Source organism: Kogia breviceps, chromosome 1 (genome assembly GCF_026419965.1).
Source record: "Kogia breviceps isolate mKogBre1 chromosome 1, mKogBre1 haplotype 1, whole genome shotgun sequence".
NCBI classification, from domain to species: Eukaryota; Metazoa; Chordata; class Mammalia; order Artiodactyla; family Physeteridae; genus Kogia; species Kogia breviceps.
The window spans coordinates 22,122,017-22,148,304 of NC_081310.1; the positions used below are offsets into that span (position 1 = coordinate 22,122,017).

A 26,288-nucleotide genomic window follows, 5' to 3' on the forward strand; every position below is an offset into this window, starting at 1 on the left:
GGGTCACCCACCCACACATCCTCCCCAGCCAACATCATTTTACTCCGACGCGGCGCGTCCAAAATGGAGGGAAACGTCTGCAATTTAAAACCGCAGCTCCATTTCCGCAGCTGGCCGGGCCGGACGCACCTTGAGCGTCGCCAGCAGCGGCCCGGACTGACTCGGAGGAGGGGAGGGCGAGGCCGCGGCACCAGGCCCGGCGCCCAGGGACCCCGGCCCACCCACCGCGCCCGCCCCGCGGGCCTCCCCCCGGCCCCTCGAAGACTGCGCCGCGGGGAGCGGGGCAGGGGTACGGACGCTCACCTGCTCCGGACTCCGGCGGGAACACGAACAGCTCCGGGAGAGTTACGGAGGAGCAACCCGGTGGCGGTTCCGCGCGCGCGAGACACTGCGGGCTCTCGCGCTCTCGCGCCCCGCGGTCCCGCAGCCCGGGCGCGCGCCTCCTCGGCCCCGCGCCTCCCCGGCCCCGCCCCCTCCTCGCCCCGCCCCCTGTCTGGCTTCCCAGAGCTCCCATTGGCCCCTCGTTCTTTTGAATAGTGCCCGGCGCTGTCGATTGGTTCTGCAAGATGGCGCGTCCGCCCCGCCCCGCCCCACCCCGCGGCAAGGCCAGCGATGGGGGAAGAGGATCTCGGCGGGTCTGGCCGTGGTGCGGCCTACAAGGCGTATTTGAGCGGGCCTTATCTCAGCCGCCAGGCACTGTTGTAGCCCGCTGAGCGCGCGCATTCCCCTCCCTTTCCCTCCCGGCACTCGCCACAGTTGTCTGGTGATGCACAGTTGGGAAATTGGTGTGCGAAGTGGCTTGGCGAGAGATATAAAAGGGCTATAAAGTAAATTTGCATAGTGATAACTAAAGATCAACTGACCGAGACCGAAAGTACTTCTTGCTAAAATACTATTACTGCTCTCCTTACCGTGTTAAAACAAAAACAAAACCAAAAAAACCCCAGAAGACTCCAGGCCAAGCAGTTGGCTACGAAGGCAATCTGGGGCTCCTTTGTCTTGGCGATGGCTGCACGTCGGTAGAAACTGACCTGGACCGCAGCTTGGGGGCAGTGAGGCCAGTGGGTGGGAGGGGGTTGGTAAAGAATGTCCAAGGGTTCCCTACAGCTCGCAGCGTTCCTAGGCCGACTGCCGTTGAGGAGGGGGATTAACATTAAGTGGAGGTCCTGCAGAGATACGGTAGAAAATATTCAACAACGTGCGGCGTGGAAGAGAAAATTCTGTGCCGTACACAGTGAGATGCCACTTGACGTGGATCCCACAAGTCTGGTTTTACTTGGCCTCCAAAATGCTGAATCATTACATTGTTAACTCTGAATCTGTTATGCATCCTAAATCTTTTTTTTCTCTCCAAGTTATCATTATTGGTTAGTTTGTTTCCTTCCTTTGAGGTCAAGAGTTTAAAGCAGTCCATTGAGGTTCCCCATTTTGCAGTGTGGCTTTTTAATCAACGTATTTCTTAACCCAGCTACTAGGTTAACCTAACTTACTAGGTAAATTTAAGTGAATTTCTATTTTGGAAGCATTATCCATTAAATTATAATAAGTAGGCTTTACCATTTATAGCCCAGCTTCGGGTGCAAGAGCTCTCATTTTCTCACACTTAATAACTACAAAACACCCAGGTTTACTACTACAAAAATAAGAAAAAAAAAATTGAGCTTTCTCTGTCATTCACATCCGGTGTGAATCAGTTCATCCGAGCCTTTCCCTAGAACAAATTCTGACATCAAATTGTCATTGTCATCAAATTGTCATTGTCATCAAATTTGCCCTGGGTGGAAATCTGAGCTATAGGAATGCACACTGCACTTCAAAGTCAGAAAACCATTGTGATTTTTGGCAAAGCCCTCAGCCTCAGTTGTCTTAGCACTTAAGGTGAGATAGTATTAGTGCTACCTCATTTTTTGCAGCAAATGACACAGAAATGAAAACACTGTAGCAGGTATGTGGGGACCTAAGATAGTAACTATTCCTAATAGCCATGAAGAGCTTCATTATTCCTTTCTCCTATCTTCTACATAGAACCAAGATTTCACTGGATTTCCCTTGAGGTACACATTTCCTGGATTTTTTCCACTTATGAAATAAAAGAAGATTCATTAAAAAACACACACACTTCATTTTAAAGGTCAGGTTTATAAAGTCTCGTCATAACCAAATGAAATTAAAAGATCGTAAATCACTAGAGTTAGCGTAGTTAACATTCTACCTTATAAATTTTTAAAGACATTCTTTTCTTTCTTTTTTGTGGTACGCGGGCCTCTCACTGTTGTGGCCTCTCGCGTTGCGGAGCACAGGCTCCGAACGCACAGGCTCAGCGGCCTATGGCTCACGGGCCCAGCCGCTCCACGGCATGTGGGATCTTCCCGGACCGGGGCAGGAACCTGTGTCCCCTGCATCGGCAGGCGGACTCTCAACCACTGCGCCACCAGGGAAGCCCTTAAAGACATTCTTAAAACAGAACTGCTTTTGACATCAGAGAAACTAAAGAATAATTACTGTTTATTTCTAGTTAGTGGATTGGAGCATATTTCAAAAAAATCAGATGAATATCTAGGCTACTTTTCAGTGAAGGAACTGTTGGTATTTTCCTCTCCTTTTTCTTTTTTTAGAGACTACCAAAATTATGTAGACTTGGGAGTGGAGAATTTCCCAGTTTAGTTCTCAGAGAGATGCTTGTCAACCGCAATTAGCCAACTGTGGATTTTCAGAATATATAAAAAGTCACTTGAAGAGCTGTGTCTTGGCATCGGTGTTAAAGTGGCCATGAGTGGCACGGTCCCCTTCTGCACTTACAAGGAAAAGTAGTGGAGAAGCAAAGCCCATCAGCGCTGCCACTAAAACAGCCAAAAAACACACATGGGGCCAGGAAACCAACCTTACATATGAAATACAAAAACTGCAGTGTGCTGTCTTCTGTTGTGCCCATTATTTGGCTCTGCTTCCCAGAGGATCTGGACTGTCATATGTGTCAATAAAATTTTAATGCATTTGTTGTTTTTTATCTAAGTATCTAAATCCTTTGAATCCTCCTGTAGTGCTTTTTTTTTTTTTTTTTTTTTTTTTTGCGGTATGCGGGCCTCTCACTGTTGTGGCCTCTCCCGTTGCGGAGCACAGGCTCCGGACGCACAGGCTCAGCGGCCATGGCTCACGGGCTTAGTTGCTCCGCGGCATGTGGGATCTTCCCGGACCAGGGCACGAACCCGTGTCTCCTGCATCGGCAGGCGGATTCTCAACCACTGCGCCACCAGGGAAGCCCCTATAGTGCTTTTTAAAATATAAGACTGCTGTACCTTCAGTCTTTTGATCTATACTACTCTAAGTGAAAAATCTAACCCGCTCACCGGATTTCATCTTAAAACTTAAAGATCCTTTGTTCAGAAAGTAATTATTATTCAAACATTTTGTTTTTAACATTTGCTGATTAATAACTTTTTTAATAACTTTTTTAAAATTAGTATAAAATTTGTTTTGATATGTTGGGAGTCCTGAATTATTTTTCTGCAGCAAAAATTCATACTTCATAGCATGACATACAGGAAAGGGCTTCAAAAGCTCTTGCCCTCGGGGCTTCCCTGGTGGCGCAGTGGTTAAGAATCCTCCTGCCCATGCAGCGGACGCGGGTTCGAGCCCTGGTCTGGGAAGATCCCACATGCCGTGGAGCAACTGGGCCCGTGAGCCACAACTGCTGAGCCTGCGCATCTAGAGCCTGTGCTCCGCAACGAGAGGCCGCGGTAGCGAGAGGCCCGTGCACCGCGATGAAGAGTGGCCCCTGCTCGCCGCAACTAGAGAAAGCCCCCGCACAGAAACGAAGACCCAACACAGCCATAAATAACTAAATTAAAAAAAAAAAACTAAATTAAAAAAAACCCCAAAAAAACTCTTGCCCTTGTAGATCTTTGTCAGGGTGGGCCCCTTCTGCTCCTTTTTATGCCTATCTTACCTTTCCCACTCACTGCACCCTCCATTTCTACAAAATTTCTAATGGGGCCACAGACATGTTGCTTGAATGCCTTCTCCCTTCTTCTGAGAATGGCCTTCTTGCTCATCCTCAGCAAAGCTTCCCCTGTCTCTCTGTCCGCATGGCACTTCCCACATACACCTGATGTTATGGGCATCCTGGGAGGCAGGAACCGTATTTTATTCCTCTTTGCATCTCTCCCCATTAAAGAAATGAATGATTAGTTAATTATGAAACTGTGTCATCTATGCTCCTCTAAAAGCCGGACTAAGTAAATTCTCTCCCTCTTGGTCTAGTTACTAAGCTTCTACGAGGCTGCATTAAGGCGAGAAGCAATGGAACCTTCGCTGGCACTAACTGTTCCCACTAACTAGGGTAGATGAAGAAGCTTTCTGCCTTGGGAGCACAGCTTGACTGCCCTCCCCTCTGCGCCTCCCTTGCCCTCTGCCACTGGTCCTGCTTCCTCGCCATCGCCATCCACTATGCTGGCTGCTCTTCCCTCTGCCTTGGTCTTTTGTTTGTTTGTTTGGATCTTTTGTTTTGGCCGCACTGTATGGCGTGGGGGACCTTAGTTCCCTGACCAGGGATCGAACCCGTGCTCCCTGCATTGGAAGCGCAGAGTCTTAACCACTGGACCACCAGGGAATTCCCCTATGCCTTGGTCTTGATCTCTGCGCCCTCATCTCTCTCTCTCTTTTTTTTTTTTTTTTTTTTTTTTTTGCGGTACGCGGGCCTCTCACTGTTGTGGCCTCTCCCTTTGCGGAGTACAGGCTCCAGACGCGCAGGCTCAGCGGCCATGGCTCACGGACCCAGCCGCTCCGCGGCATGGGGGATCTTCCCGGACCGGGACACGAACCCGTGTCCCCCGCATCGGCAGGCGGACTCTCAACCACTGCGCCACCAGGGAAGCCCCTTCATCTCTTTTAATCCAGAATATGTTTCAGTTAAGACCCTGCTGTCTGTTTCACGTGGGGTTGCACAACTGCACCAACACAAACCATGCACAGCACAGGTGCTAAACTGTGAGTCCCTGAGGGTGGCCTTCCACCCCTGCCTCCTACCCAGAGTCTGTCCGGGGCAGACTGGGGGCTCAAGTGTAGAACAGAGCGTACTCGTTTATGTAATATGTAATTGCCATGTTGATTCGCTTCTCGCCAAAGCTAAGCCTTAGCCACCAGTGGTACCGTTCAGCACTCACACTTCTCTTCAGTGATTGCTGCGACTCTCTCACTAAAACTGCTCCGTGCCCTCTAGGAAAAGTTGGGGAGCACCTGAAGTGGGCATCCAGGTGGTGAAGAAAGGGACATCATGCGGAGGGGACTAATGTGTAATGAGACCTTGCTGTGTGGAGAGCACTTCCATTCCTTATCTTATTTATGGCTCAAATCAACTCAGTGAAAGAGTTACCATTATCCCCATTTTCAGGATGACAAAATTGAGACTCAGGTCAACAAACTTGCACCAAGTCACACCCAGCAAATAAGTGCTGGAGTGGAAATTCTAACCCGGGTCAAAGGATTCCAGGGCATCTGGTCTTCCCACCGCCTGAGCCCCCCTGATCCCCGGGGCCGCCTCCTGGTTCTCCTGGCCATTAACTCCCAGTTATTATATGACCCCACTGTCATATCAGCTGGACGCTTCACAGGCTGATCAGAATACGGCTTGTGGGCTTTTTGTCTACATTTTGGGGTCACGGAACCCCTGTGACTATGCTCCTCTGAGCACACCTGCTGTGCAAACTTACCCTTGTCTCCACTTTTGATACTTTCCGCCATGACTCTTAATTCTGATGCCCTAATTCTGGACTCTGTAAAATTGCCTGTATGTCTTCCTCTTCCTTCCCTCTTCTAAGGGGCTGTCTTAGAAAATTCACTTTGAGATAGCAAGAGCAGGATCACTGTAATCTTTGTAGTATATTTACTACAGTATCCAGTGCAATTAAATCTGCTTAAAACATGTTTGAGGGCGATGATATAAAATATTTGAGTTGAATGTTTAAAATCAGTTTTGCAGAATTCTTTTAAATTTCTTCATTTTACTTGAGCAAGTGCATCCTAACTGATTGTACAACGTAAAACCGATTTGGAGCACAGTAGTGTATTATTTTATTCAGAACACACACCTACATAAATGACGGACAATACATGTGAATATTATATCTATTAAAACAGATGAAATGTAACTGCAATATAGATGTATTTGAAAGCTGTACGGAATCAGCTTGAACAGCCATTAAACAACTCTAAATATTATTTGACATGAATAGTTGGGCAGAAAAAAATTGCATCTTCATACTAAGTTACTTAAGATATTTCTTTGCTTGTTTACGTTTGATACAGAAGGCTAGGATCCCAGAGATAACCACTGCTATAGCAAAGCAAGTCATGGTACTCTGAACTGGAGTCTTCTCCAGGGTAAGTCACACTGTGGAACAAAATGCCGTTTTTGCCTGTATGAGTACAGTTTTTACATACTTAGATTTCTGAAATCTCAGGAAAATAATCTTTTGTCTATGAAATATAACAAAGTCTGGGACCATTCAGAATGATTCCATTTGTAAAGTACCAAAAGTACAAGATTATAAGCCTTCCCATAGCATTAACCTACAAGATAGCATAACAGCAGCACCCATCAAAAATGTCATTTCTACAAATATACAGCCCTCCTTTTATTTTAATTTCCACTTCTTTTTCCCGTTTTACTTTCCATGATGTTCTCTGTGCTCATTCTGTTGGCCCTAGAGAGAACTCGTATTGCTTCACAAGTCAAGGCCAAGACACCGATCCTGATCGGAGGAGAGAGGCCCCAGTTTCCTTTGGGTCTCCTTCCACTGGCCAATGCAGGCTACTCAGATCCCTTTACATTCATTGTTTTTTTAATGGTCTACGTTTTGAACACACTTTTGCTTCCCATATGCCTACTAGACAATGTATATGCTTGTGAAATAGTCCTAGAGTGCTGACCATGCATTTAACAGGATGCCCTTCTTTATGTTCTCAAAGCATAAAGTCAAACTAGGGAATTCCTATTCTTTATTATATCCAAAAGGGCAATATAAATTCCTGTCAGTTACTTTGAAAATCCTTTGCTCATTAATAATATTCAATAATATCTATAAATACTACCAAATTTTTTTGCTTCTTTTTCTAATTGGGGTAAAATACATATAACGTAAAACTTTTCATCTTAACCATTCTTAAGTGTGCAGTTCAGTGGCATTAAGTACATTTACATTGTTGTACAACTGTCATCGCCATTCATCTCCAGAACACTGTTCATCTTCCCAAACTGAAACTCTGTACCCATTAAATAATTATTTCCCCTTTCTCCAGTCCCTGGCAATCATCATTTTACTTGTCTGTCTCTATTAATTCAACTATTCTATATACCTCATATAAGTGCATTCACAACGTACTTGTCCTTTTGTGACTGGCTTAGTTCACTTTGAATAATGTCCTCAAGGTTCATCCATATTGTAGCATATGTCAGAATTTGCTACCTTTTGAAGACTGAATGATATTCCATTGTATGTCTATACCGCACTTGTTTATCCATTCACCCATCGACGGACACCTGAGTTGCTTCCATCTTTTGGCTATTGTGAATATTGCTGCCCTGAATACGGGTGTAGAGGTATATGCCTTCCTGTTTTCAATTTTGGGGGGGGGTATATATCCAGAAGTAAAACTGCTGGATCATATGGTAATTCTATGTCAAACTTTTTTCAGAAACCTCCATAACTATTTTCCATCGCAGTGTACCACCCACAGGGTACAAGCGTTCCAATTTCTCCACATCCTCACCAATGCTTGCTATTTTCTGGGGTTTCTTGGTTTGTTTGTTTTTGATGGTAGCCATCCTAAGGGGTGTAAAGGTGGTACTACCAATGTTTTAATAAAATAAACATTTATGGGGGCATCTCTGGCAGTCTAATGGTTAAGATTCCATGCTTCCAATGCAGGGTGCACAGGTAGGATCCCTGGTCGGGAACAAAGATCCCACATACCTCGTGGGATAAATAAATTTTAAAATATTTATGATTTTTAAATATTTTTATAATAACATATATGGTTTGTCAAACCACACAAGGCGCCCTGGAAATTTTGATTCAGGATACGCCCATTAGATTAAAAATTATTGCGCTGGGCTTCCCTGGTGGCGCAGTGGTTGAGAATCCGCCTGCTGATGCAGGGGACACGGGTTCGTGCCCCGGTCCGGGAAGATCCCACATGCCGCGGAGCGGCTGGGCCCGTGAGCCATGGCCGCTGAGCCTGCGCGTCCGGAGCCTGTGCTCCGCAACAGGAAAGGCCACAACAGTGAGAGGCCCACATACCACAAAAAAAAAAAAAAAAAAAAAAAATTATTGCGCTAAGAGACTAAGAGGTATTTGTGTCATGCATTTTTTTTTTAAGTACAATACCAGTTAGTGTCATATATAGTATAGATCAAAATTTGTCTAACTTCTTTAGGCCAAGGCAAGAAAAATGTTTGCAAGTAAGTGACAAACTCTTCCCATTTCCTTAGGAAAATATGACTTGAGAAGAGCTAAAATATAAAATATTAACAAGAGTAAATTAACACAAAAGCAACCTATTGCCTCAAGTCACTTTCATCTCAGGATAATTAATTCAAGGAGGAGGAGAATTGAGCTTCAACATGTTTACTCTTTCATGGGACTGTCCTTTGCAAAGCAAGGAAACATTTTTTCATTGGTGAATGTATGAGTAGAGGCCGGTGAAGCGACAGTTCACCAGCCCGGTTTCCGAGGAGGGAAGAGAAGTGTAAAAGCACGTTGGCTGTACATGTTTCGCAGGGTAAACTTTTTGGACACATAAGCATTTAAAGTCCAGTAGCCATCACCCTTTGGAATATACATAGGGAAGTGATAACTAAGAGGCAGGATGGTTTCCTTTCAGTTCCAAGAACCCATGATTAAAAGAGTCAGAGGATTACTGATTTGGCAGGACGGAGTCCCACAGAGAATGCGGATTTCAGAGACTGGGAGACCTGCACTTGAATCCTCGCCTCTCCACCTACACTTCAGACCTTAGGCCCTTAAATTTTATCTTCAGACTGTTTATCTATAAAATGGGGAAAATAATATCCATCGTTCACAGCGCAGTTGTGAGGTTTAAATTTAACAATAAGCAATCACTAAATAGTTCTGATTCATTAATTTGTTAAGTCATTTCATTCAGCAAATATATATGAAACTGTTACGATGGAAGAAATTTGAAGACAAAAGTTAAAACAAATTTTACAACAAATTCCAGTAGTGCCTGGAATTTTTATGTTTATCTAAATGAGATATAAGTTCATACCAGGAAGGGGGATGAAGTACGCTGCTTTTGAGGAACAAGCCTTTCCAACAAGGATCCACATGGCAGTCTGGAATTAGACCGCCTGGAAAAGTTAGTGGAGCCAGCTAGCTATGGTTCAAAACACGCCCTCCCACAAGAAGGAGACTGAGGTTCCAGTTCCCTGAATTAACACGTTGGGCTGGAAAATCATCACCCAATCCCTGATACCAGTGACACTGGACTGACTACTTTATAACCAGATAAGTTCTTTGGCATCCCTAAAACAGCTTAGAGTAACTAAATTGGAAAAATATCTTTCCGAGAGTTTGGAAATACCTCAAATCCAAAAATACCCTCCCCCAAAATACTTGTATTGTTGGTGATTTTGCAAATCACCAGGTGATTCTAAAATGCCAGGGACCATGAAGAAAGTCTTTCAAATGACTCTTTGCCCCCCACATACAAACCAAGGCCTCTAACCTCGTCCTCTGCCTTTAAGTTGATTTGGCAAGGAATACTCACTGAGTTCACACCAGGGCCTTTAAGAGCTTACCAGCGGGTCGGTGTTCACTGAGGATTGATGATATGGGTCCAGAAAGAAAGCAATCGCCACCAGTAGAGAGAGGAGGACATGGGACGTGGTACATACCAGCTTTGGCAATCCGACTTGGGGCTCCTGAAAAATCACATGGCCATCGATGCCCATGTTGACATGAGCTTGCTTTGTCTGGCCACAAGCTCAGCAGTGTTTCATGACGAGTTTCTCTCCCTGTCGATAAGATTTGGATCATTTTTCAATGTTTTCTCCCGTTGCCCATGTGCCAAGTGTTAGAAATTCTGAATACGCTTAATTAATAATTAATGACATCCCTGAACTCCCTCTGCTGGCTCTGCCTCAGCCAGCTATGGCAGGGGAGAATTCTGCTTCTATCTCTTTCACAAAGAGAACAATTTATAATCCACAAACCAAGAGGATGGAGCGGGGGATGCTTTAAAAGTAGCTAGAAGTTGATGGACTGCCAGGTTCACTTTCAAGGCAGAAGTCTGGATTGTCTGTGTGGTTCTTGGCACGGGTAAGTGATACACAGCTCAGGAAACCTTCTAGAACCTTATCGCAGTGAACAGATGAAACCGAAAGCAAAGGGGCTGGAAACTTCTCTGTTTGTCATGCACCTAAGGAGTTCAGAGAGAATAAAACAATATCTGACCCCCTTTGTTTTGTTTCAAGTTTCTAAACAGGAAGAACAAAAAAGGCTTGATTCACATGACAACCACTCCAGCCTGACAGGGCCTGGAGGCACTTGTCTTTGTCCCAAGGAGGAGGAAAGGGCCGTCCATCAAAATGTTTCTGGGAGCACTGCAGAGAGTACCCTGCCTGGATTGGCCAGAGCCCTCAGAGGGCTGTCAAGTATAGATGGGAGGGCTGTCAGGTGTAGATGGAGGGCTGTCAGCTATAGATGGGAGGGCTGTCAGGTGTAGATGGAGGGCTGTCACTTATAGATGGGAGGGCTGTCAGGTGTAGATGGAGGGCTGTCAAGTATAGATGGGAGGGCTGTCAGGTGTAGATGGAGGGCTGTCAGCTATAGATGGGAGGGCTGTCAGGTATAGATGGAGGGCTGTCACTTATAGATGGGAGGGCTGTCAGGTGTAGATGGAGGGCTGTCAAGTATAGATGGGAGGGCTGTCAGGTGTAGATGGAGGGCTGTCACTTATAGATGGGAGGGCTGTCAGGTGTAGATGGAGGGCTGTCAAGTATGGATGGGAGGGCTGTCAGGTGTAGATGGAGGGCTGTCACTTATAGATGGGAGGGCTGTCAGGTGTAGATGGAGGGCTGTCACATGTGGATGAGGCCCAGCACTGCCAGCAGAAGGGCATGTCTTGGCAAACAAAGACTTAATGCTGCATGTCCCCCCTCGTAACTGGTATCACCACACGTCAGAGAGCGTGATGTGTGTGCTGGTTTCTAACTCCAAACTGAAGATGTGCACCATTTCATCATTTTAGTGGGCTTTGTGTCCTAGCCTTCGTATAGGCTCACGGTATAAAGATTTGTTGGATGGATAAGAAAACAAAACAAACAAACAAACAAACAGAAACACTTGGGGGAATGAAAAAGGGTAAGAAAGAATGAGAAGAACAGAGGAAGAAAATGTACCACCCTGGAGGGGTGACGTTGGTTGCTATGGTGACGTGGACCTATTGGCCCGGAGAGTTTCCTGACTGTCCGGATCTGCCCAAGTCACTCTCCAGTGGCACTGCCCCTCAGCGTGCTGTACCCTCACCTGGGGAGGGAAGTGGAAGATTGCTGGCTGCATGCAGGGCCACACCAAAGAAGTGTTCAGCGGTGGGAGCTGGGGTTGTATATCCGGGCATGATTATTTTAAAGGATATACTGGAGGGGAGGAAAAAATAGGGAAATGTGAAGGGTTAGGCCAGTGCTTGGACCTGCCCTCTGTCCTGCGCACAGTAATGCGGGAGCCCACTGCAGGCCAGCCAATATCCGCGAATACAAAGATGCATGATCTACCTAACACTTATTAAAACTCCAGGGCTTCCCTGGTGGCACAGTGGTTAAGAATCCGCCTGCCAATGCAGGAGACACGGGTTCGAGCCCTGGCCCGGGAAGATCCCACGTGCCGCGGAGCAGCTAAGCCCGTGCATCACAACTACTGAGCCTGTGCTCTAGAGCCCGTGAACCACAACTACTGAAGCCCGCGTGCCTAGAGCCCGTGCTCCGCAACAAGAGAAGCCACCACAATGAGAAGCGCGCACACCGCAATGAAGACCCAATGCAGCCAAATAAATAAATAAATTTATTTTAAAAAATAAAAAGTAAATAAAACTCCACTAAGTGCCGGGATCTTGTGTGCAGATAGCTCTATTAATCCTTCCAACAGTCTGATGAGGTGGGAACATTATACCCATTTTGCAGGTGAAAAAACTGGATAAAAGGGCTGACTGACTTGCCAGGTTGACACAAGGAGCAAGTGAGAAGAGAAACCAAGAGTGACTCAGAGCCCATGGTTACCTGCAAGGGGCTAAGAGAGGCCAGCCAAGAGCAGCTGAAATCCCAGCTGGTTCCCAGAGAGTTGGGACGGGGCACAAGATATCCCTGGTGGTAAGTCTGCCCCACCCCTCAGAACCAGTAATTATATACCCAGTGAGAGTGGTGGCTTGCTGTGGGTGTTGGCTCATGAACTGTAGGCACCAGGAAAGCTAGGACTTGCCATGTGACCTCATTATCCATCCCCTCTGCTGGCAACCAGGGCTGTACACAGTGTGGTGAACTCACCCAATCAGTTGCTTGCTGTTTGCGCAGCTGTCTGTGCTCTTTGTAACAACAAAAAACCAGCCCCCTGCAGGGCTATTTGATGTCACAAAAACCCAGCCTCCAAACTCTCCATCAGGAGCTCTTTCTTTTACACCTCCCCTGGGAGCCTCAGCTACACCACCAAGGGAAAAAAAAGAAATACAAGAGATAGAAGATCAACATCTTTATGCATAAGAGTAGCATATTTCATTCCTAAAGGCTGCAGTTTATGAGATTGGCTGGGATTTGTTACATAAATAATTGCAGTTTGTTCTGAAGATAAGGCAATTCTGAGTCGGTGACCAGGCTGGGGTGTCCACCTCACAGAGTCGCCTGGCTATTGTTCAGGGTTTGCTTTTGACTTCATTTCGTGGCATAAAAGGTCGTTTCAGAGCCAACACGTGAGCAGGAAGTGGGCAGGGCTTGTTGTCCTGCCTGGTGGTTCACGAGAGGAGAAACACAGAGAAGTCATACATAACCTCTGCGGTTTGGGGTGTGTTGCAACGTGAAAACCCGGAAGCTTATCTTAGAGGAGGCTGATGGGTCAAAGTCGGCAATGAAGTGGAACCTTTACTGTTGGAAGCTTAGGAGGGGAGTGAGTCTTTGTCCTCCAGAGAAGCACCCAGGTCCTGGCACCTGAAAGAGTCCCCAAAGTGTAACCCGGTCCCATCAGAGAGAGATAGCCAGAAGAGTGTTTACAAGAATGCAAGTTGATTTTTTTAAAAAATAGTTTGATTTTCTCTAAAAATTACCAGCCCTCCTTATGGTTTGAGTTGAGTGAGAAGCACATGGGTCAGTGGTGACAGGAGATGGAGGAGACATGGGTGCCCTGTCCCTCCCCACCCCGTGTCTCAGGGCGTTTCAGTGGCTTGAGCCAACCTGCCTGTTTAAGCCTGGGGATTTGCTTGATCTTGAAAACCTGCCAGGTAGTCTCACAGATGATCGAAAATTGCCACCTGGATCGGTGCTGACACAAATGCTAGAACATACTGCTTCCAGGCTAGCCAGGAAAACTTTTTACCGGAAAATTGCTTGAGAAGAGACCACAGAGTTTCAGTGAGGATATGCCAATTAATGATAGAAACACTTAAGTTTCATGAAATGGGGCATCCTGACGGAGCCACAAGAAGACATACTCTCTGAGAGTCACATCAAAGGCATCCTGAGGGCACAGGCAGTGTGAACCTCACTGGCTCCCAAGGTTTCGGGGACCCATCAAGGGGGAAAGAACACAGCCTCCCTGCAGCTCTCTGCCACCTGCTACCCCTGGCTCAGCAGGTAAATAAGAGGGCAAAAGCAAGACAGGGAGTGGTTCTACCATGCTTATTCGAGGAAACGTCTGAGTGTCAGCTGTCAACATAGTTCCTCCCAAGTTTCTCATCATTCTTAAAGATCAGACACCTTTAACTAATTTCCAAGCACGCCCCCACGGCGGACTATGATGTTGGCAGTTCCCCGAGAGAAGCCCTTGCAGGCTGGTGCCCCTGAAGGACTGGCAGGGGCTGCGTCACCTGTCCAGAATGCGGTCCTCCAGAGTGAACAGCAGAGTCAGTTTGATCTTAATTAGCATTTGGGATATGAATATAAATACCCAGCTCCCAAGACAGGGAGTCCGCCCCGGAAAACCCCAGGATGTGGAGTTCTCAGGGGTTGGGGGCAGGCTGGCCTCCAAAGGCCACAAAGTGCTCTGCAGCGAGCCGGGGTCACGGCTCACCTCTGTCCAGCCACGCCGGATGTTTCCGGAAGTCCCCTCCCAGCTTTGGCCCTCCTGGCTCTGTTTGGTTCCTGAGAACAAAGAGAAGAGCTGTGCGTGTGACGGGGCCTGAGACACATGGGAAAGCCATTGCTGGCTCGGCTGACAGATGTCAACACACACCGGCCCTAAAGCTCCAGGAAGACGGCGCCATTTTGCATGGAGTGGAGGGAATATTTTGATACAGGCGGAGGGGACTATGTCTGCAGAGACCCTGGTTCCCAGCCTTTGGTGTATGGCCAAAGGGACCTCCTGGGGTGGGGGGGATGCTAGGGAGCTGGTGAGCAGGGGGGCTTCTGCCTCAGGGGGCCCCTGCTCTTCCCCTAGGAGCCCCTCTTTGGGTTCCTGTTTGGACAGGACATTGGCTCTGTCGCAGCCACAGGCACTGGTTGGGCTCTGTTTCCCTTGGAAGGTCATCCTGCCAAGTTGTTCCTGGAGCGTTTGGGAAAAGGGCCCTTTCCCAGGGACAGTATTCATTCTGTAATTAAAAAGTTGCATTTCAAAGATACTTCTAATGATCCAAAATACGGTTGCCAGAAAGAAAATGATTCAGTTGGCGCCCCTGAGGCACTGCGTGGTGGGCCTTCTGCACAGCGCCTGGAGCGGTGAGCCCGCAGTAAAGGCTACGCCCGCCTCAGGACGCTGGAGAAGCGGCTTCAGGCATCTTGCAGATTGAGAGCGGACAGACGTTCACTCATTCAAGACGTCACCTCCGGAGCACCTGCGGTTTGCAAGCATTGTGCTAGGGCCAGGCCACAGCCCAGTGGGAGAGACCATGGGGCCCAGAGGGGGGAGTCCAAGTCAGACCCAGCAAGCCGTGGGTGGGAGGGAGGGCATCCTTGCAAGCAGCCCCCTGAATGGAGGGGGCCGGGACTGAACTTGGAAGGATTCCGACGGCACTTGGTATTTAGAACAGGAAGAGGCTGCTTTCCTCTCTCTGCCTTCTCTCCTTTTCCTTCCTTCCTTGTCACCCTGGTTCCACACCACTCCACTGAGTCTGCCTCCAGGGGGACACTAATCCCTGCCCTCCCAGGACCCAGGGTCTCCCTGAGGCTGTGAGGCATCTCCACTGCCCCTCCCTCATCTGCTGCCCTCTGGTCTGGCCTTGACCTCCCTCCCCGGATTAGGGGCTGGTCTGGAATTGGGCACACACCACGGTGAAGTGGTGGGCAGTCACAGCTGGTCAGTCTGTCTTTCTGTCTCTTCTCCTCCAAAGATTCAGAACAGTACCCACTATAACGGGCCTTCTTCACGGTATTCAAAGCATCACCATGGGGTCTGATTTCGTTTTTCCTCCCAATGGAATTGGACTTGGTTCTGGAAACATGATGCATTTTATTCAGTATTTTATTGACCAAAAGCATCTCTTTGGGATCAAGAGATCTTTGGAGACCCACAATGTTCAAGGAAAACATTCAGCCGTCTTAGACACTTGTCTGTCGTTTGCCTCTGGACTTTTCATTCCTTTAGCCCAGAATAACATTTATTCTTTGCTTCATCTGACTGAATCCCAGTGAATGTACCTTGAACCAAGCACACAGCAGAGAATGCGAGGCTTGGGGGATTTTTGCAAAGCTGTCCTGGTTCAGGGTCTTGCAGTTCTCCCAGAAGTTTACTCTCCTGGTGTGAATCTGACTCAGAGATTTCTCACAGCTCTCCGTTCTCAAAAGCCTCTCATTCTCTGGCACTTGGACCCGAGCATTCGGCTATTCGACAGCGCAATAAGCACATGCAGGGCACTGCCTCCCTGCTCCCTACGGTCTGGCCCCTCTGCCGCCGTGATCAGAGGTTTGCAGCCAGACCTTGGCTTCTCTTCCTTCCCAGCCCCCAACTTCCATCCTGTCCCTGCCAGAGATTTAAGGAGAAGGAAGCTCAACCCAGTTGGTTTTCAGCTTGTCTGTCCACTCTAGGGAGGAAAGGAAGAGTCAGCTTAGTGGGGGAGGCCAGGGTCAGCCCTCGCAGGGTCTGGCACCTGGCCGGCCTCTGGGGTCCAGCCCGTCCGTCTGTCTGGACGTCCCTCATGGTGCCTGAGGCCTTCCGCCTTGGCTGCCCGCTGTTGGTGCAGCCTGAGTACAGACCTGGCCCTCCTCACTCACTCTGTGCCCCAGGAGCCTCCCTCAGAGCAGGAATTCTAGAAACACCCTTTCTGTAAAGCTGAATGAGTGAAGGAACCCGCAACAGAGTGGAGAGCTGAGATGGCGGGGCTGTATCTGAGGAAAAACAAATGTGACCTTTCTTGTTTTCAGCCTCTGCCTTTGCCTGGAGCTCTGCTTAATTCAACCTTTTATTTTATTTTAATGGGGAGGGGAAACACTCCACTTTCTCAATCCAGTTAAAGAGGCACCTGTATGCCACTGGGCTGGGCTCAACTGTCGAGCTCACAGGATGGGGAAGAATCCACCCTTGTCCCTGCAGAATCTGCCCTCTCGATTGAGGTCCGGAGAAAGGAGGAAATGTGGGGTGCAAGTACCCGACCACAGGGGGGGTGTAGCTCAGGGCACAGATACCCTTCTCGCCTAGGCCCACCTCCATGCTGTCCCCAGGCCCCCGTGGAGGACTTTGGGGGGGGGTGAGCCTGTGGAAATCATTCTGCAGCTGCATCCCATGCTAGAGCACAGGGCTCTGTGAGCGGTGATTTGGGCCCCTCTGCCTGCACCCTACCTCTCTCAGGAGTCTCGTTGCCTCTCTGGGACCTTGCATCCAGGTCCTTCAAGGTCTGTACTCTCAAGGTAGAGTGTCGTTCCCATTTCACAGATGAGGACAACCAGATTCAAAGAGGTCAAGCGACTTGCCCAGGTTCACACCGTCGGAAGGCTGCAGAGCCGGGCCTCCGCCCTCCGGCCTCAAGGGAGCCTGGCCCTCCTGTTATGCACTGCTGTCCCCACCACAGTGAGAGGAGGGCTCCTGTGCTGGGGAGACGCCAGCAGGGGTGACAGGAGCAGGCGGGGTTCCAGATGGGCCTTGAGGGGTGGGCAGGTTTTCAGCGGATGTAGATAAAGTGGGAAGAGGGCAGAGAGCACAGAGAGAGTGCGTCAGAGAGACAGGAAGTGCAGGCCAGGCCTCAGGGGAGGCTGATGGTCCAGGAGGAGCCCAGGTCATCGGAAGAGGCAGCCCCTGTGTCTGACCCGCCAATCCCCTCTGAGGCAGGACAAGCTCCTGAGGCATAGCTCACCATTAGCCAGTGCAACTCCAGCTTTACCAACTGTCCCAGCCAAATGTCAGGGGAAGGTCACATGTCAGGGGAAGGTCACAGTGGCCCATATAAACCCCACTCTGCTACACCGCTGTGGGCAGCGGCCCTCTCTGATCTGTGGTCTATGCAGTAAGGACCTTTGCAGTAATTTGCAAGGAGAAAAAAGTGGCTTATGCAAAAAAAAAAAAAAAAAAAAAAAGGGAAATTACTTTTTTGGTGCCTTTGGGGGAAGGGCAGGGATAGATCTGGTACTTCCAGTAGAGCTTGATCCAGCGGCTCACGTGATGCCATCAGGAGACAGGCAGCTCTTCGCTCTACCTCTGCTGAAGGTTGGTTTCATTGTCAGGCCCCAGCAGCTCAAGATTCAGCCATCCTTCCTGTTGTTAGGTCCAGTAGGGAACGTCTGACCCAAAGATCCTCTGGAAAGGCTCATTTCATGTCATTGCTCTGCCTGGGACATTTACCCCTTCCCAGTGAGAAGCTCGTGAGTCCCATGGCCGCCATGTTGCTGAGCTGGATTTAAGCCCCCGGCCCAAAGTTCATGATCTAGGAGTGGGGAAGGGGTGCTACTCTAGAGGGTAATCAAGGTACTCCATCCAGGGGAAGCGTGCAGAGGAAAGATGGAGAAAAACAGGGGCTCACCCTACACACATTACAAAACCCAATTCTACCAAAGTCGGTTCTCACCTGGTTTGGGGAACCTGGAGGAGAGATAATGACCTTGAAAATGTGCAGCCCTCTCACCATGGCCTGAGGCCAGGCTGGGGCACCAGGCCTGCCTGCTAGGGCAGCCAGCTGCTAACCAAGCCAGAGGATGGGCACAGATCATGCCAAAGGGAAGCCACACTTGAATTTCAGGGTCAGAAGGTGAGAGGTCAAAGCAGGGGGTCAGGACAAGGTGGGATCAGGCCCTCGGCACCCTAAGCACCCGATCGGGTGGGACGCAGTGTAACACATCTGCCTAAATCTCAAGTTTCCATCTTTTCTCTACAGTGGTGCCACTTTGAAAGGGGCCGGTGGTAGGATCCCTCAGTTGCTTTTTTTTCCTTTCCTTCTCGAGCATTCAAATGATTCCAGAGCCCCAATTTTGCCTTGTGCAACCCACATCAGTCCAAGTTAAAAAGACTTCCCGGGCTTCCCTGGTGGCGCAGTGGTTAAGAATCCACCTGCCAATTCAGGGGACACAGGTTCGAGGCCTGGTCCGGGAAGATCCCACATGCCGCGGAGCAACTAAGCCCGTACTGAAGCCCGCGCACCTAGAGCCCGTGCTCCACAACAAGAGAAGCCACCGCAAGGAGAAGCCTGCGCACCGCAGCAACGAAGGGTAGCCCCCGCTCGCCGCAACTAGAGAAAGTCCGCACGCAGCAACAAAGACCCGACGCAGCCAAAAATAAATAAATAAATTCATTTAAAAAAATAAGATTTCCCCAGAGAATGTTTTCTCCTGTAAGACTGGCCACAGAAACTACTCTAACAGGGAAGATATGAGCTCACCACGTCATCCCCTACCTGCATCTTCCCTTCTCTGCCTCAGCTGCTGAATTAGGGGCAGCTGGGGCTGCCTGGTCCTCTGTCTTGTGCAAATTAGAGAAAAAAACTAAAAGAAAACAAGGAACATTCCTGGGGCAGATGCAGCCCCCCATCAGGGGGGGGGGTCTGAAGCGGGGCACACACAGGCTGGATTTCAGCAGCCACTGCATCTCACCCAGGAGCCCTTGGACAGGGCGCAACCTGCAGAGCTGTCCGTGGCACTTTGGGTAGGTTATAGGAAGGGGAAGGTCCCCGACCCCAGCACAGCAGCACCCAGAGGGGAGGCACAGAGAAGGGCACCCCTCTCTCTGGCACCCCCTCCCCAAGGTAAGAGACTCCACTGATGGAGAGAAATATAACTGTCATTAAAATAAATCAGCAGGTTTTTTTATTTGGCAGAAGCATGGCACTCTGTAGCTTGCAGTGAGTGGTCACCCTGTTTCTCTTTTGATCCTCTCAAAAAGACCTGTCGGGTAAAGGGGCAGATATTTCGCACTTCCTTGTTACAAATAAGGAAGCTGGGATCTAAGGGGTTGATTTGCTTATCCTTGTCTCATGGCTAGCAGGAGGCAGAGCCAGAACTATAAGCCAGGCTTGTTGAAATCGAATCCAGGATTCTTTTATTTGTTTCTATTCTATGTTAAAATAGAAATATCTGACCTGTCAGGAAATCCTGTTAGCTTTACCTCCAAAATGCTGCATATCCAGAATCTGACCACCTCTCATACCCTCACTACCACCATCTCTTGCCTGAATTATTGTAACAGCCTTGTAACTGATCCCCTGTGTCTGCCCTTGCCCTGCAGGCTGCTTTCCACACAGCCACCAATTGATGTTCTCTTCATAAATCTTGAGGACATGTCATGTGTCTGCTTCAAACCTTCTGGTGGCTTCCTTTCTTTCACAGTGGTGCAGAAGGCCATGCCCACACCCTTCACTGGCCTCATCCCCTGACATCCCCCCTCTGCCCACTCAGCTCCAGCCACCCTGGCTTCCTAGCTGTTGGCTTCCACCGCAGGGCCTTTGCACATGCTGCCTTCTCTGCCTGAACATCCTCCAGCGCTGCCGGGTGCTTTCTCTCTCTACTTCAGGTCTTACCCCAATGTTACTTTCCCAGTGAGGTCTTTCTTGACCACTCTGTTGAAAATGACAGCTCCCCACCACCCCATATTCCCTTTCCTTTTCTCCAGAGCCCTTTCCACCCATGTCACTCCATTCACCAGTTTTTCCAAGCTAGAATCGTTCCTGCAGCGCAGGGAGTTTGTCTGTTTTCCCAGTCCTAGAACAAGGCATAGCAGGTGCTCCCCAAATGCTAAGGGAGCGAAAGACTGAACACACTGCCCTGGTGCGTGAGGCAGCTTGCTGTCCTTTCTTCACAAGGACAGATGCGGTGGTGGTGTAATGAGATGCCCTCTGAATAGCAAGTGTGGAGAAAGAAAAGTCTCCCTTCATGGAGTGGTGGCCCTTTGCAGCCAGTCCCCTGCCATTCAGTTACTTCCTCACCCAGTGCTGAGTATCATAACCTGGTGACCTTTTGGAAACCCGCACCTGAGAGACTCTTTTGTTAGGGCAGAACCGTATCTCCCGGAACCTTTTTTTTTTTTAAATTAATTTATTTATTTGGCTATGTTGGGTCTTTGTTGCTCTGCACGGGCTTTCTCTAGTTGCGGCGAGCAGGGGCTACTCTTCGTTGCAGTGCATGGGCTTCTCATCGCCGTGGCTTCTCTTGTTGCAGAGCACGGGCTCTAGGCGCGTGGACTTCAGTAGTTGTGGCTCACGGGCTCTAGAGCGCAGGCTCAGTAGTTGTGGCACACGGGCTTAGTTGCTCCGTGGCATGTGGGATCTTCCCAGACCAGGGCTCGAACCCAAGTCCCCTGCATTGGCAGGAGGATTCTTTCTCTTTCTTTTTTTTTTTTTTTTGGTGGTACACGGACCTCTCACTGTTGTGGCCTCTCCCATTGCGGAGCACAGGCTCCGGACGCACAGGCTCAGCGGCCATGGCTCACGGGCCCAGCCGCTCCACGGCATGTGGGATCTTCCCAGACCGGGGCACGAACCCGTGTCCCCTGCATCGGCAGGGGGGTTCTTAACCACTGCGCCACCAGGGAAGACCTCCTGGAACATTTATTTTAAACTTTTTAAAAAGTTTCTAGGAACTGTGCCTGTCAGAAATCTTCAAACTCCCCTTGCTTTGTCCCCACTTGTCAGACATGCTCTGGGGAGAGGAGAAGACAAAAACGGAGGTCAGGAAAGGAAACAGGGGTGGCTTGGATGGAGGACTGGGGGTAAGTGGACCTCTTCGTCTTTCCTGAGTTGGCGTCCCCTTGGGGATGAGGACGGCTGGGCCAGCCGCCCCGGCAGCCTATAGCAGCAGCCACTCAGAAGCCCCGGAGCAGGTACCTCTCAGCATGGAGCCCCCAGATCCTGTGCTGCTCTTAGGGTCCTTGCTGCCTGGATTCAGGGGGAACGGGGGCTTTCAGGTGCCAGGAAGAGGCAGTAAAGCAGTGGAATAAGACAATAAAACCCAGCATATGTCCTCACAGCCAGGCGGAGAGGTAGGTGCCCAAAGGGATGGTCAAGGAGCAGTGGTGGATGGTAGAGGAGCCAGGGGGCAAGTGAGGTGAGGTGACAGCACTTCCTCCCCATCAGCTCGGCCCTCGGGACCCCCCACTGAGGCCTTGATTTCCTTGATCAATTTAATAAAAACATGCTCCACGGCATGTTTTCCATGTTCACGGCAGCATTATTCCCAACAGCCGAAACATGGAAGCAACCACCGTCCCTGGACAGATGGATGGGTGAACAAAATGTGGTCTATACATACAGTGGAATAGGATTCAGCCTTAAAAAGGAAGGACATTCTGACACATGCTTCAACATGCATGAACCTTGAGAATATCAGGTCAAGTGAAGTAGGCCAGTCACAAAAGGACAACTGCTGTGTGATTCCACTTATACAAGGGGTCTAGTCAAATTCATAGAGTCAGAAGGTAGAACGGAGGTTGCCAGACGCCAGCAGAGGGGCGAATGGGGAGTTGTTTAGTGAGCGCACGTGCAGTTGCAGTTTGAGATGAAATGTTCTGGAGACGGAGGATGATGATGACGGCTGCACAACGTCAATATACTTAATGCCGTTGAACTGTACACTTAAAATGGTTAACAGGGGGCTTCCCTGGTGGCGCAGTGGTTGAGAGTCCGCCTGCCGATGCAGGGGACGCGGGTTCGTGCCCCGGTCCGGGAGGATCCCACGTGCCGCGGAGCGGCTGGGCCCGTGAGCCGTGGCCGCTGCGCCTGCGCGTCCGGAGCCTGCGCTCCGCAACGGGAGAGGCCGCAACAGTGAGAGGCCCGCGTACCGCAAAAAAAAAACAACAACAAAAAAAACATAGACAGCAAACATTTGGACACCAAGGGGAGAAAGGGGGGATGGGATGAATCGGGAGAGTGGGACTGACATATATACACTAATATGTATAAAATAGATAACTAATGAGAACCTGCTGTATAGCACAGGGAACTGTAGTTCGCTGTACAGTAGAAACTCACACAACATTGTAAAACAACTATACCCCAGTAAAGACAGAAAGGGAGGGAGGGAGGAAGGAAGGAAGGAATACTGTGGGAATCACCAGGCACGTATCAGGTGGCAGAAAAAGTTTGAATTACGTATATATTAGGACCAACCCGGGACAAGCTAGAGCATTCCAAACTTGGAACAAGGGGTCCTATATAAAATTAATATTTAAACCAAATTATATAAAAACTATATACAGTTTTTCAAAAAAAAAAAAGAATACTGATGGAGGGGCAAGGATTTGGGGGGAAGGGGACGAGTTTAGCCTGGGACATGATGAATTTGAGATGCCCCGTAACAATGGATTAATGGAACAGGAGCTTGAGAGAGGAGGCCAGGAAATGACAGATTTCCACACCATCGAATATATTTGTTCTCCTTGGGAGCGAATGAGAGCACACGTTAAGAGTCTAGTGGGAAGAGGGGAAGAGGAGAGAAGCAATGATGGAGACCTGAGGTTCCTGATACTTAGGGCAGGGGGCAGAGGAAGAGCGGCCAGAGAAGGAGGTGGGGAACAGTCAGGAAGCAAACGGAAAGGCTCACCGGGGACTGAGCCCTGGGCACCCAGAAGGGGAGGTTGGAGGTGTCAGCCCTTAGGCGGGGTGAGGACAAGCAGCCACTAGGAGTCAGAGGAGGGACATTTCAGATCACAGTCGGGGGAGGAGTGAGTGAGGGTTAGGTGAGGAGACGGGGAGCGCGGACCTATGTGAGAACCACTGAAGACAGTCCTTCTATCGGCACCTGGTAGGGAGAGCAGGAGAGAGAGTGTCTAATCCTCCAGTCCTGGATGCCTCCAGACACCAGCTGAGCCCCCCCAGTGGGTGTCTGTGATCTGGAGGCTCCCGGGTGGCCCTTCCTGCAGCGAAGAATGCAGATGCTCACGGAAGGATACAGGTGACCACGGTCTCTCAACCAAGAGCAAGGAACAGCGAGGGTTTCTGTTTTACTGCTTTGGGAGCATATTCAGGGTTTCAACCATATAGAATAGTTAGCTGAGGTTTGAGGGTTTTTTAAACTATAGAGTATGTTTATTGTGATACAAAATTGGTTGTTATGGGCTTTGACCAAAGTTTGAATTCTGCTCAGAAAGCAGCCTGTGCCACTACTCTTTCTTGTTGGTCATGCTTGAGGAAAATCTGATCTCACATAAAAGCAGCAACCACAGCCAAAATGGCTAGCCAGCTCCCACCAATCATCCCCCACCTGCCCTTAACCTCTGCAAGCTCCTCTCCTCTGCCGCCACGTCCAAACACTCCACATAGGACACTACCTATCCTTCAGGACCCTTTCATGTCACCGCCTCTAGATCAACACTTGCTGAATGACTGAATGACCCATCCACCTGGGAGCAGCTCTCCCCACCAGTGCTTTCAGGTGAAAATGGGGGTCACTTCTCACTATTACCCCAATGAGGGCTCCACCCTCGTTGCTTTTTTTAGCCCAAGAAGCAAAACCTGGGACTTTCCTGTGACTAAGACTCCATGCTTCCACTGCAGGGGGCATGGGTTCGATCCCTGGTCAGGGAACTGAGATCCCACATGCCACGCAATGCAGCCAAAAATACATAAATAAATATCAATAAATAAAATATGATTAAATAAAAATGAAGAAGCAAAATTTTCCAGGGTTGAATTGCTAATCAGCATCTACAGGGTGAAAGTGACAGAGAGTGTGGGTCACCTCCCCCAGCGGGGGTCTTTCACAGCCCTGCTGTGAACCATGGCCACTGCAATGGCCCAGCTAGGGAGGTAATTCCACTTTTCCTTTGAGGCACTTCTCTCCCCTCCAGCTGCCCTTGAGTGTTTTGAGGGGGAACTGCGTGTGGGGCTTCCTGCCCCCGCCAGAGCTAACCCAGAGGGATGGATTGCTTTTGAAGGACCTGGAGGACCCACGCCCTCTCCTTCGCCTTGCATCCACTGTTTGGCCCTCATCCCTTCTCCGTCTGAGTATGTCCACTAGGGTCTGGATGGCAGGTGTGCGGCAGGGCAGCAGCTGGCCGAGGCCTAGAGGGGCTGCTTTCAAACACATTCAAACCCAAATGAGGACAGCCCTCTGTGGCTCCATAGCCCCGACTGGCTCTTTCAAGACCCTGTGCTTTGCTCTCTGGAAGCAGATGGCCTGGTGGAGTTTTCTGGCAAACATTCTGCTACTCTGCTGGGACTATGCGGCCCTCCCCAGTCCCTGCCGGCCGGGTCGGGTCCGGGTTGCAGCGTCTTGGGCCTGCTGGGCTCCCAGACTAGGCCAGAAGAGAACACAAAAGCCAGAGCCAGCGGGAGGAGTACGCGTGCTCACGCCCCCTCCTCACCGCAGGACCCCTGCTGCCGGGAGAACAGAACAGCTTTGTTCTGTGAAAACCAAGATAAAGAATGACCTTGGGGCTTCCCTGGTGGCGCAGTGGTTGAGAGTCCGCCTGCTGATGCAGGGGACACGGGTTCGTGCCCCGGTCCGGGAAGATCCCACATGCCGCGGAGCGGCTGGGCCCGTGAGCCATGGCCGCCTAGCCTGCGCGTCCGGAGCCTGTGTTCCGCGACGGGAGAGGCCACGACAGTGAGAGGCCCACGTACCGCAAAAATAAATAAATAGAAAAGAATGACCTGGCCCTAAACCAGCCCGGACTCAGCAGGTCGGTCCCGCCCTCCCTGCTCTCAACCCCTTTGTCAGGAGTGCATTGGGGAAGGGGCAGCAAAGCATGACAGGCTTTCAGATGATTCGGGGGACCCTCCTGCTTGCAGAGAGCAAAAGCTCAGGGGCACGGGATGAACCTGAGGGAAGGAGGGTCAAGGCCGAAAAGCCTGGATTACTGACCTGGGGACCACATCGTTCTTCCCTTGGAGTCTCCTTCAGCATCTGTACAATGGGCACACGGCCTCGGCCTCAGCCTCAGCCTTCTCACCTTTGATCCTGCCTGCACAGCTCTCCTCAGACCAACTCCCGCCACTTCTCTAGGCCCCAGCGTGGTGGAAAATGCCTCTCCCATAGCTCCCACCCACGGAGAACAGGCCAATTCACCTGAAGAAACACCAGCACCACCTGGTTCCAAATTCCCAGGGAAGAGACTGAATGGCCAGCTGCCTGATGCTCACCTGGGCGGAGGTGTCCTGCTGAACCACGGGAACTGACCCAGCACCAAGGGAGGGGAGGGGGTAAGATGGCTGGAGGTGGACAGGTGGCTGTGATTAAGAGGGTTGTTGTGAACTGGGAGGATGCTCCAAAAACACGTGCACCTGAGATGCTACCTTACAGAGAGGGATGAGGGAAGAGAGACGATGAGCTGAGGCGTGGACACGCTCAGCAGGAGCAGCTGATGCGACTTTTGGGCGTGGAGTCCGCCGGAGTCCAGAGCCTCGAGCTCTGCAGAGGTCCAGCTGGAGGCGCGGATCTGGGAGCATCAGCTTCCAGGAGGCCATGGGGCGGAGATCTCCCAGGGCGAGAGAGTGGGGAGGGCTGGAAAGGGGCAGCGAGGAACACCAGTGAGGAGGCTGGCAGAGCTGAAGGAGGCGGAGGAGGAGTAGCGGGAAAGCAGGAGGAAACCGAGAAAACAGGGCAGGATGGAATCCAAAGGAAGATGGGGGAAGGGCTGGTGTTGTCAGGGCTCAGGCTAAATGAAGCCAGAAAGCTGGGGGTGGGTGTGCACAGAAAGGCCCTGGGAGGGGTGATGCTGAATCTA

General features: G+C 50.0%; 1 protein-coding gene across 4 annotated transcripts in view; it reads right to left on the bottom strand.

Annotated features, from left to right (window-relative positions):
• Positions 1-26,288, bottom strand: part of LBR (lamin B receptor) — a 57,754-nt gene that overhangs the window by 27,671 nt on the left and 3,795 nt on the right. Inside the window, exon 2 of one of the 4 annotated variants that reach the window (XM_067028382.1) lies at positions 9,914-10,033. The exons of 1 other annotated variant lie outside the window; for it this stretch is intronic. The gene's annotated coding sequence lies outside the window, so the exon portion shown is untranslated. Of the gene's footprint in view, positions 1-303; positions 466-9,913; positions 10,094-26,288 lie in introns of those variants that run through there. 2 more of the 4 variants (XM_067028398.1, XM_059065727.2) reach the window with 2 other exon arrangements.